Raw genomic sequence first — 12,416 nt, 5'->3', positions numbered from 1 at the left:
TTGGTCTCCCTCTACGATTTTTACCCTCCATGCTGCCCTCCAATGCTAAATTTGTGATCTCTTGCTGCCTCAGAACATGTCCTACCAACCGGTCCCTTCTTCTTGTCAAGTTGTGCCACAAACTCCTCTTCTCCCCAATCCTATTCAATACCTCCTCATTAGTTATATGATCTATGCATCTAATCTTCAGCATTCTTCTGTAGCACCACATTTCGAAAGCTTCTATTCTTTTCTTGTCCAATCTATTTATTGTCCATGTTTCACTTCCATACATGGCTACACTCCATATAATACTTTCAGAATCGACTTCCTGACACTTAAATCTATACTCGATGTTAACAAATTTCTCTTCTTCAGAAACGCTTTCCTTGCCATTGCCAGTCTACATTTTATATCTTCTCTACTTCGACCATCATCAGTTATTTTGGTCCCCAAATAGCAAAACTCCTTTAGTACTTTAAGTATCTCATTTCCTAATCTAATTCCCTCAGCACCATCTGACATAATGTGACTTCATTCCATTATGCTCGTTTTGCTTTTGTTGATGTTCATCTTATATTTTCTTTCTCCTGATAACAACGTCCTCCTTAGTAGTCCCCGCCCGGAGATCCGAATGGGGAACTATTTTACCTGTGGAATATTTTACACAAGAGGACGCCATCATCATTTAACCATACAGTAAAGCTGCATGCTCTCGGGAAAAATTGCGGTTGCAGTTTCCCCTTGCTTTCAGCCATTCGCAGTACCAGCACAGCAAGGCCGTTTTGGTTAGTGTTACAAGGCCAGATCAGTCAATCATCCAGACTGTTGCCCCTGCAACTACTGAAAAGGCTGCTTGCCCCTCTTCAGGAACCACATGTTTGTCTGGCCTCTCTACAGATACCCCTCCATTGTGGTTGCACCTACAGTATGGCCATCTGTATCGCTGAGGCATACAAGTCTCCCCACCAATGGCAAGGTCCATGGTTTGTTTTCCATTGTTTCGGTATTTGTTCTAATTTTAAAACATTATTGTACAGACAGTGTAATGTTCTAATTATTTTCTCCCATGGTGCTGCTCTAAGATGTAGTCTGCTAATTCTATCCATTCCACATGAAGTGTTTTTGCCATTATTTATTGCTTTGTCTATTTCTTCTTCTGTAATTTCTTGAATCAGTGCTAATTGTTCTTCATTTAAAACTTCTATGGATGTTAAAATCATTGACATTTCTTCTTCAACTTTTTGTTTGTGTGTATTATTAAAAAATGGATCCTTAGGTATTTAATGAGTTTCTATTAAACTTCTCTAAAAATTTGTGCTTTTTTGACTATCTGTTATTATGTTCCCATTATATTGTAGTGGAGGATCAATGTTTATTTTATCTCCTATAATACGTTTAAAAGTCTTCCAGAACTTGTTTGATTGTTTGTGATGTAACAATAGACACATTTTTGCACATCCTTGTGAGCGAAAATCTGCTAATTGTTTTTTAACACGCATATTCAACCTGTTCCATTCTATTCTCAGTTCTTCAGATTGAAATCTGTTTAACTGTCCATATATCCTGCGGTTTTGTTTTATATTTCCCAAAATATTTTTAGGTATCCTTTCTACATTCTCTTTTATTCTTTTTAATGGGGCACTTTCATATTCTGCTTGTTTTAAAGCTGCTACAATGACATCATTATATTGGTTTAATTCTTCAGCTGCTGTTATATCAGTCACTTCTGGTATATTTTCATCAAGCAGTGTTTGATATTTTTCTTGATCCATGTTTTTTAAATTGTATATTACTTTTGTACTTTGTTGGCTTTTGATAGAATGGTACATTGTAGTTCTTACTAATAGTGGTAGATGATCACTAACAATACTTTTGTCTATCCATTGCACAGTAAAATGTCGATGTATATTGTTACTGTATAAAATACAATCGGGTATTGCTGTACCTCTGTGGTTTATAAAAATAGGCTCTTCATCGTCAACTTGTCAAATATTAAAATTTGTAAGGACAGACTCTAGTATTCTGCCGTGTTCCAAAATCTCCAAAAGTATTAGATCTTGTGCTGGTGCTGAGGCTGGGGATGGAGGTTGTGGGCTTCATATATCCTCACTGATTCAGTGTCAGCCAATAGGAACACAGTATTCTGGAACACCTGACTCAGCATTAGCCAACAGTAGTGCAGTATTCTGAGACATCTTGGTCTGCTGGTTTCAAGTGGAGGTGCTGTAACCGAAAGTAGCCACTTGACATAGGAATTCCTCAGAAAAGGACGCCACTACGAAAAAGGGGCCACAGATATGGGGTGACATGGTGGCCAGATGGCCACAAAAATTTTAGCTTGTGTCCACTGTTGCAGGCAGCGGAACTCTTTGCAGGATGATTATGCATCGTAATTTCAATATTGATCGAAGTCATTGCATTCTTGCTCATGTAACAAAAAGAATCTTTCTTTTTTTTTCAAATTAACTCAGTATTGCCAGCTACAACAGATCTACCTCAAAGTGTTAGGTACGGTGCTTAGGAAGTGGACCTTAAAATGTGGGGCTTCTCAGAAGGACAGATTAACTTCAGAGGGTCATAAATCAAACCTCAGGAGGTCATAAATGAATCAGCATAACAATAGGTTTGCCCCTGAATGTATGTGTGCCCTGAATGTATGCTTGCCCCTGAATGTATGCAACACCCAAGAAGGAAATGTGGCAGAACGAACTTTGCCGTACTGGTGAGGCTTTCTGGATTATCGATAAATTTTATTTCGGTCGCCAATTAAATACGGTTTTATTACATGAACTAATCTACCAGTCTAGTGCACTTTTTCTTTATAAACAGTATGCAAAACCCAATGTCACCATCAGTCACAAGAACATTGGCACTGAAACAGAATCATAATCTCATGTGTAGTAACAACACCACTATCCATTTGATATAAATCCATAGTGCAAGAGCAGACACAGGTTAACATCCGCTTGTACGTGGTAACTACTGAAGTCTTCGTTTTCCTAAACAGCTCTTATTTCCTGTTGTGAAAACTTTCTCTCATGTAGGCTCACTATTTCGTCTTCTTCCTACTCAATTCGCATTACTCCTCGCTTAGGGAGTGGACCATAATGGGGCTAATTACCTGTTCGATCGTTTCCCTGCTCAAAAAACACCAAAAGTTGTAGGGAACCATTGTCCTTGCTGTTTTGCCTAGGGTAGGTCCTAGAGGACCCATCTGGTGGTGTAGGTATGATCTTCTTCTGATCATTCCATTTCCTTCGGGCAGTCCTATGATGGTTCTTGTGAGGAGAACTTCTGCCTTGGCCCAGATAGTTTTGGGGTGAAGTGCGGAAAGGGTTGGTCATCTGAGTGTTCTTAGGACTCCGGCTACCGTGGTTTTGTTGGCCAGTAGGGGACATATCACGACTGTCACAACGTCGACACTGCTGCTGTGGACAACAAAAATGCCCTAATCAAGACACAAAGGAATTAATGACATTAGCTGCCAGTGGGCATTGATATAAGTCAAAGGGGAAGTTGAAAATTTGTGCCAGACTGGTATTCGAACCTGGGTCTCCTACTTACTAGGCAGATGCGCTGACCACTGCCCCATCCGGACACAGTGGTCATGGAAACTGCACAGACTACCCTAGCACGCCTCCTGTCACACAAAAATTCTCAACTTATCTACACACTACAGATGAACTGCCCCTTGCTCATTATCTTCATTACACATGTCATTTCCCCGATTTCTGTAAGAGTTCGAGTGTGGCGTGCATGCGAACTGGAGTGACCCAAACTCGTTACAACATAATATCATCGGGCGGCGCGGCGCCATTTTGTCTTAAATGTTAGGTACCTAAATGATGCTTATCGGATCCACAGAAAGTTAACAGACGTTAAAGAATCCGTTATCGTTTTTTTTTTAATTAACATGGAAGTTAATCTGTCACTTGAAAAGTTAAGTTCGTTAATTAACGATTAACAGATTAACGGTCTTGTGCCCCAAAATGATCACTGGACAGTTTATCGCACAAAGTATCTACTGATTCCACATAGGTGCGCGCATTACTGGACAGTTTTAATTTTTTTTACATTCATTAGCTACCTGGCCACCATCATGTGCGTCCTACCTCTCGGATATTCTGAGAAAAGATGGTGATGTTCTCGCTAGCTTTACCAAAAAGTTTGGGAACAATGGAGACTGCAGGGAGGGTGGGGTAAATACAGGAATTTTGTGGTGGCCGTGATTCGGCTGCAAGATCTAGCAAACTGCCTATGCTCACTGTCGGCCTCATAAACCATGTCGACAGAAGGGGGATTATAGTCCGATACACGAACGATGGCGGTTCATGCAGCTCAAGACATAGGCGGGGACTGCATCATTGTCAGTTCCAACCGCCGGTTTGCGGTAAGTGCATACAGGTGTTCTGCACCAGACGATAGGTGCATACTGCAGTTTATGTCTGTCACTTACTTATGCAGAATTTGTCACTTACCACCGCCATAAGCCGTGACAGCTCACACAAATGAAATAAAATATCGCTAAATAACTGGCTACTATAACGTTTGGCCCGCATCTCGTGGTCGTGCGGTAGCGTTCTCGCTTCCCACGCCCGGGTTCCCGGGTTCGATTCCCGGCGGGGTCAGGGATTTTCTCTGCCTCGTGATGGCTGGGTGTTGTGTGTGATGTCCTTAGGTTAGTTAGGTTTAAGTAGTTCTAAGTTCTAGGGGACTGATGACCTCAGAAGTTAAGTCCCATAGTGCTCAGAGCCATTTGAACCATTTTTAAACGATAACATTTAATGCTCGCATTGGCTACAACATTCACAGCAGAGCGATGCGTAGAACAAGCCTAAACTCGACCGTCGTCGTCCGTCACTCCAACTGTAGTCAACCCTACATCGTCCTGGGGTGTGACTTCACTAACATCACAGGTTACTTGGGTTCCGTACTCAGCACACCATGGAGAAAGGTCCTGTGCTGCAACTGCGCAAGCTGGCTCTTTAATTTTTTGCACTTTATTGCAAACTCAGTCTCTTCTAGATCAGTCTGCAATCCAACCTCTTTGGTTCACACATGCAGCCGCTTATTTTGGCTTGTAATTTCCTTATTGACCTCTAATGGCTCTGAGCACTATGGGACTCAACTGCTGTGGTCATAAGTCCCCTAGAACTTAGAACTACTTAAACCTAACTAACCTAAGGACAGCACACAACACCCATGACCTCTAATAATCGATTGATATATATATATATATATATATATATATATATATATATATATATATATATATATATTACTGAGTCACTCTACCTGCCTCTGGGAAGCCTCTGTCAGTATTAAAGTGTGGGCACTCTGACACGCTTTGCGCTCTATTTCTAATTTCAGGAGGCTTGGTTACAAAATAGGTTACTTCATAACTAAAAAAAAAAAAAAGAGCAATTTCCAGTTAAACTATATTCTGAAACTTCCTGGCAGATTAAAACTGTTTGCCGGACCGAGACTCGAAATAGGGACCTTTGCCTTTCGCGGGCAGGTGCTCTACCAACTGAGCTACCCAAGCACGACTCACGTCCCCTCCCCACAGCTTCTCCCAGTACCTCGTCTCCTACCTTCCAAACTTCACAGAAGCTCTTCTGCGAATCTGAAATGTTCGCAGAAGAGCTTCTGTGAATTTTGGAAGGTAGGAGACGAGGTACTGGCAAAATTGGAGCTGTGAGGAGGAGTCGTGGGTCGTGCTTGGGTAGCTCAGTTGGGAGAGCACTTGCCCGTGAAATGAAAAGGTCCCGAGTTCGAGTCTCGGTTCGGCAAACAGTTATAATCTGCCAGGAAGTTTCATATCAACGCACACTCCACTGCCGAGTGAAAATCTCATTCTGGAAATTATATTCTAACTACGTCCCACCGCGGGAGATCGTGACAGCGCAGTAGTTGATGAGGACGCACATGGCCGGCGAGACTTACTTCACTCTTACAGAAGCGCAGCATGCAGTGGTGTCAGTGGTGTCGGTGAGGTCGACATCACGGCGCGTTGTGGTGGCGTGATGTGAATGGCGACGCTGGTGATACACAGAGGAGGCGTCGAGCGCTCATCGAGGCGGTGGCTTGTTGGCAGATGTCCGTCAGGCGGAAGCGAGACGGCATCAGTGGAAGGAGGTATACAGGGCCGGTTCCTGCCGACACAACTTACCGCATCTCATGTCATACTACATATCCGGTGTCACGTTACCTTCACTGAAGCGCCGAAGAAACTGGTATATGCATGTGTATTCAAATACAGGGGTAAGTAAACAGGCAGAATACGGTGCTGCGGTCTGCAATGCCTATATCGGATATCAAGATCTGGCTCAGTTGTTAGATCGACTACTGCTGCTACAATGGCAGGTTATATAGATTTACGTGAGTTTGAACATGGTGTTATAGTCGGCGCACGAGCGATGAGACACAACATCTCCCAGGTAGCGATGAAGTGGGGTTTTTCCCGTACGACCATTTCACGAGTGTAGAGTGAATATCAGGAATACGGTAAAACATCAAATCTCCGATATCTCTCCGGCCGGAAAAAGAACGGGACCAACGATGACTGAAAAGACTCGTTCAACGTGACAGAAGTTCAACCCGTCCGCAAATTGCTGCAAGTTTTAATGCTGGACCATCAACAAGTGTCAGCGTGCGAACCATTCAACGAAACACCTTAGATAAGGGCGTTCGGAGCCGAAGGCTCACTCGTCTATCCTTGATGACTGCATGACACAAAGCTTTACGTCTCGCCTGGACCCATCAACACCGACATTGGCCTGTTGATGACTGGAAATATGTTCCTGGTCGTGTGAGTCTCGTTTCAAATTGTATGAGGCAGATGGACATGACAGGTATGGAGACAACTTCATGAATCCATGGACCCTGCATGCCAGCAGAGTACTGTTCAATCTGGTGAAGGCTCTGTAATGGTGTGGGGCGTGTGCAGTTGGAGTGATATGGGACCCCTGATACGTCTAGATACGACTCTGAAAGGTGACCCGTGTGTAGGCATCCTGTCTTATCACCTGCATCCATTCACTTCCATTGTGTGTTCCGCCGGGCTTGGGCAATTCCAGCAGGACAATGCAACACACCACACGTCCAGAATTCCTACAGAGAGACTCCAGGAACACTCTTCTGAGTTTAACACTTTTGCTGGCCACCAAGCTCCCCAGAAATGAACATTATTGAGCATATCTAGGGTGCTTTGCAACGTGCTGTTTATAACAGATCTCCACCCCCTCGTACGCTTACGGATTTATGGACAGCCCTGCAGGATTCATGGTGTCAGTTCCCTCCAGCACTACTTCAGATATTAGTAGAGTCCATGTCACGTCGTGTCGGTGCACTTCTGCGTGCTTACTGGGGCCAACACGATATTAGACAGGTGTACCAGTTTCTTTGGCTCATCAGCGTACTTGGGCTTCTAGCTTCCCCCATTTCCTGTCGCTGGGAACCACTGGGAATTGGTCACCCACGCAGTTGTGGTACTTACATTGAAGGTCATGATGTAACCAGTCACATGACTTAAAAATGATGGCAACCCCGTCCCCTTCGCTATAGACCAATGAGGACCATTAACTCCCTCCAAACCTTCATCTTTTACAAATGGAGCACTTGAGCGGGAGTGGTTCTTCTGCAGTTGGACAGCATAGAGAGTGGTTCTAACTGTGTCTATTTGTTAATAACAAATTGCATTAGGTCACGCCATTGGGTTCTATTTGTTAATAACAATACTGCGTGACACCAGCAGAGACCACACCCAGATTTTACGTAATTTTCCATATATTTCTTAGTTTCCCAAATTTTACGTATTTTTCACCTTTTTCCTCAATTTTCTCCATTTTAAAACTTTAGGCACTCTGGAGCATAGGGAGAGGTTGTAGGCATTGTGTATATGTTTATTACAAATTACACCACTTGAGTTCTATTTGTTAATAATAATTTATTACTACATGGCACCAGCAGTGACATCAACTATGCAGATATGTAAATATTCTCAGTTTCACGTATTTTTACGTATATTCCTCAGTTTTACGAATTTTTAACAGGTTTTTAATGATTTTGCGTATTTTGTCCAATTACGTAAGACTCCTCTCGACATCGTGTCGATTTCATTATGCTCTCAGACAATTACAATGGAGAGTTACATATCATTGATACTGAGGCATACCTCCACACTCTGTCTTTGACAGATGGGACTCGCTAGAATTGGGCACTATAGGCACAGGCCGATTCTGTTTGTTAATAACAAATTACGTCACTTGAGATCTGTTTGTTTAACATTTCGAGCTACCAGCAGAGGCCTCACCTGGACAGATATCTAAGTACTCTCAGTTTTACATATTTCCCACAATTTTGCGGATTGTACCCAATTACGTGAGTTATGTGTCAACATCGCGTCGCATCACGTCATGACACACGTAACAGTGTCGTGACGGAATTGCATTGCATTGTGTCAACGTCATAATGCTCTCAGCATGGTCCCAATTTATGTATCATTGCTTAGTCACCACTCCATTACCAGTGTGCGACGTCATGGAGTTGGAAACCAACACCGTGGTAAAAATAATAGTGTCATGGAGATTTCTATAAGCCAAGGATGTTGTATAAGAAAGACTACACTACATTATTAGATAATTTGACGTCACAGTAAAATCCTTATGCCTCCAACCAAAGATACTTTATTTGTACCACACCTCTAGACAGTTTCGTTCAGTATCTGCGACCACCCCAACGAAAATCATGTCACCTCCTGGAGCATAGATCACCTCCCTCACACTCCACTGTGTGGGTGTTTGGACGTGAACATCCAAGATGGCAGAGACAGTGTCCAGGAATTGCTGAGAAAGTTGTAGTTGGTGTCTAACGTTGCTGCTGCATCATTTCTGGCTGAGAGACCTCTCGCTCGCGGTAATAACGGCAAACAGATCCTAAGGTATAGGTGGAATTATCAAAGACTGGTTCACACTTAGATTACGAGGAACCCCTCGCCCTTATTCGCCAGATAATGCGAATACGGTTTGGAACTTCTCATATGATCATGGTACCAGATCACGAACGGAAGAGATCCACAGGCCAGTCTAACACTACATCAGACCTTCTCCCCAGATCTGGTAGAGAAATTAGGTAATCACCTCCGACCTAGTAGCTTTCTAACACGACGCTCAATCGCCAGGGAAAGAGCGCCCCGCCACAGCAAAACCTGTCGTAACTTGACGACTTTGCAGAGAAACATTGCTAACAGTTTAAACGTCAGGCACTCCCCTCGCTTCTCCTCCATAACTTCTCTATGGAACACGTAGACAAACAAGACATAACCCGCTAACACCTACACAATCACCAAAGGAAATCTCTGGACTTTTTAAAGTATAAACGTTGCTAACATTTTAAGCGCCAAGCATATCTCTCACAACAGCCCTTTCTCTCTGGACGAATCAGAAACGTAATAGATCTTATACAGATAGACTCGTTCCTATCTCTCTGTCTCCTAAGTGACACATGATCCCATAAGGAATATGTGTGTTTGTGCTATAAAAGAAAGTTAGGAGGATATCTTATGATCGAATGATCGTCACATAAGTGACCTAGAGTTCAGATAACTATTGAAAGGACACGATCGGATCACAGCAACACATCTGTAGAGATGATGGTTCTGCCATCCACAGCTGTGAAGACATAATAAAGCATGTTTCCCAGTCTTGGGACTATAGAAAGTAACGGATCAGACGAAATGATTTTCAGTCACCTAGTAGAGTAACTTTGAATTCCAACATTAGTTTGGCTGCCATTATAGCTATTTTGTGTAATCGATTTCCGCGTTAAAACTATAGAAGCACAGCACATTCTTTTGTAAACTGCTATAGGTCCTAACTGTCTTTTCTTTTAAGTAGAGTATCAAGGTATTGCATGCTACCATTAGCTAATAACCCGTTAAAACCACAGTTTTCCACAACATGTACACATCCAGCTAAAAATATAAGATGTATTTAAATTTTAGCATCCATAACCAGAAAAGTTGTCATGATCAATTCCATGATCCCCTTCGTGCATCAAGACTTGGACATCTGTTCGCATGTCATGTTACACACAGAAGGCATCAAACGGTTGTTGCAGCGCCATACTCAGGACCCTACTGTGTAGTCGCACGGGGAGACAAGACAACTGACATTTCAACTAATGGAAAGGCAACCACTGTTTCTAAAGGTAGGGTTAAACCGGCTTATGTCTTCCAAAAAGCAACAATGCCAGAGCTTTCAAAAATAAGACCTCTCTCAGAACTACCTCATATCTACTCTACAGCCACTGCCGCAGATACAACATCAGTGGACCTACCAAACACGTGCCTCAAGATATGGTCGCCGTGTCCACTTTCCAGCACACTATTTAGAATAACACCCCACTTCCACCACAGAGGCTGATGTGGCGACTTCGTGCAGTCACACAGTGTTGTATCACATGTGCTGTGTATGTTCACAAAGCTGTGGCGTGAAACATTTCGCGGCAGCCACTAGAGGCGCTGCGATTTGTATAAAAGCTGATTTTTTACATGGTTCACAAACTCTAGGGATTGATCGATGAGAGGATACAGAACAAAAAAAGGTACAATGAACTTATGCCCGGAAATGCATGGTTTCTGTGCTAGAGACCATTTATTCATATATACAATGTTACAGAGACTGCAGTCTAATATCTGCTGTACCACACAGCCACAGTTACAGTATGTGTTGAAAGTGGTTTCCATGTGCCTCAAGTCATGCATGTACACGCCATAGCATGCTCTGTCTCACATTTTCACATTGGCATCTAAACAGTGTCAAATGCAGCATGAATATGCTGCTCCAGTGTCTCCACAACTGATATGGGCTCTGCGTAGATGACACTTTGGAGATGGCCCCATGATCAGAAATCACGTGGGTTGAGATACAGTGAACGAGCAAGCCATGCAACTGGATCCCCTTGTCCAATCCACTGACCAAGAAAGACACAATTGAGGTGCCTCCAGATGTTGACTGTGAAGAGAGCTGGAGCACCATCACGTAGCAGCCACATAACCCTATGAATCATCAATGACACTTTTCCAGCATGGGAGGCAAAGTCACCGACAAGAAACATCGATAGTTCCAGCCTGTTAGGCGACATGGAAGGAAGACTGGTTCCAAAATATGGTCTCCAATTATTCCGGCCCACACATTCTGGCTGCACCGATGCTGATGATCCGTTGTCACCATACCATGGGGGTTCTGCATACTACCCAACAGATGACTGTTATGGAAGTTGAAGATACCACACCACATAAAGGTGGCCTCATCTGTGAATACGATGAATGACCCAAATCCTGGAATTGTGGTTGCCTGGTGAAGAAACCAGTGACAAACTGCTCATAATGTGTAAAGTCTGTCGCTAGTAAGCGTAGCACACGCTGTAAGTGATAAGAGTAGTAACAATTGTCATGGAGAATGTTCCACACAATCGTCTGGCTTACCCTGTACTGGCGGGCCAACTGCTTGGTACTGACACGGCAGTTGCCTTGCACAGTGTTAATCACATTTTCCTCCAAATCTGGTGTCAACATTTCGGGTGTGTCCTTCGTGATTTCCTGCTTCCTGAAACGGCCCTATCTCAGACAACCGGTGAAACGCTGTTGCAAACATTGAATGTTGTGATGGTTGTTGGTGGGGATAGGTCTCCTGATACAACCTTGTTTCCTGCCGCCCATTGCCATTTGCCTTTCCATAAGTAAACACCATATTGGCAAGTTCTCGATTTGAATACAGAACCATTGCGTACAACGCTGTATCACATCCACTACAAGGTGAGTAACGAGAGAAATGAATGAGACACAACATTACCAATTACTATGGCAGGAGAGGGGGCTAGGGCAAGACATGTGAGGAACAGTACCACCATCTAGGAGGAAACCATGCATACTGTAAGTGGTTGTGTGGCACAACACCTATCATTCTGCAGTCTCTGTAACAAAATATGGTTACATAAATGGTCTCTAGCATGGAAACCATTCCTTTCCAGACATAAGTTCATTAGACCTATTTTATCCCATATCCTCTCATCAATCAATCATAAGAGTTCGTACATGGAGGAAAAAATCACCCTGTATATGAATAAGGACGATATTCCGAAGACAGCAATCATAAGACTTTTCAGACTTTTTGAAAGTATATCTATGACATTCAAGATGAAGAATGCAGCACAGACTTGGCAGAGGTTTGTCGATTCCATCCTCCAGTGTCTTCGTTCTCCTTCGCATAATTGAGTGATGTGCTCCTGTTCTCAACTGACAAGGAACAGCATTACCAACACCTGCATGGGCATTTACTAGCCTAGAACATTATCGAGCCGTTCTAAATGCGTTTTTGGACAGTCTGAAGACACCTGTGTTGCAACACATGGTCTCCTCAGATGGTTCATTA

Source organism: Schistocerca nitens, chromosome 2 (genome assembly GCF_023898315.1).
Source record: "Schistocerca nitens isolate TAMUIC-IGC-003100 chromosome 2, iqSchNite1.1, whole genome shotgun sequence".
NCBI classification, from domain to species: Eukaryota; Metazoa; Arthropoda; class Insecta; order Orthoptera; family Acrididae; genus Schistocerca; species Schistocerca nitens.
This window is presented reverse-complemented; position numbering follows the sequence as displayed.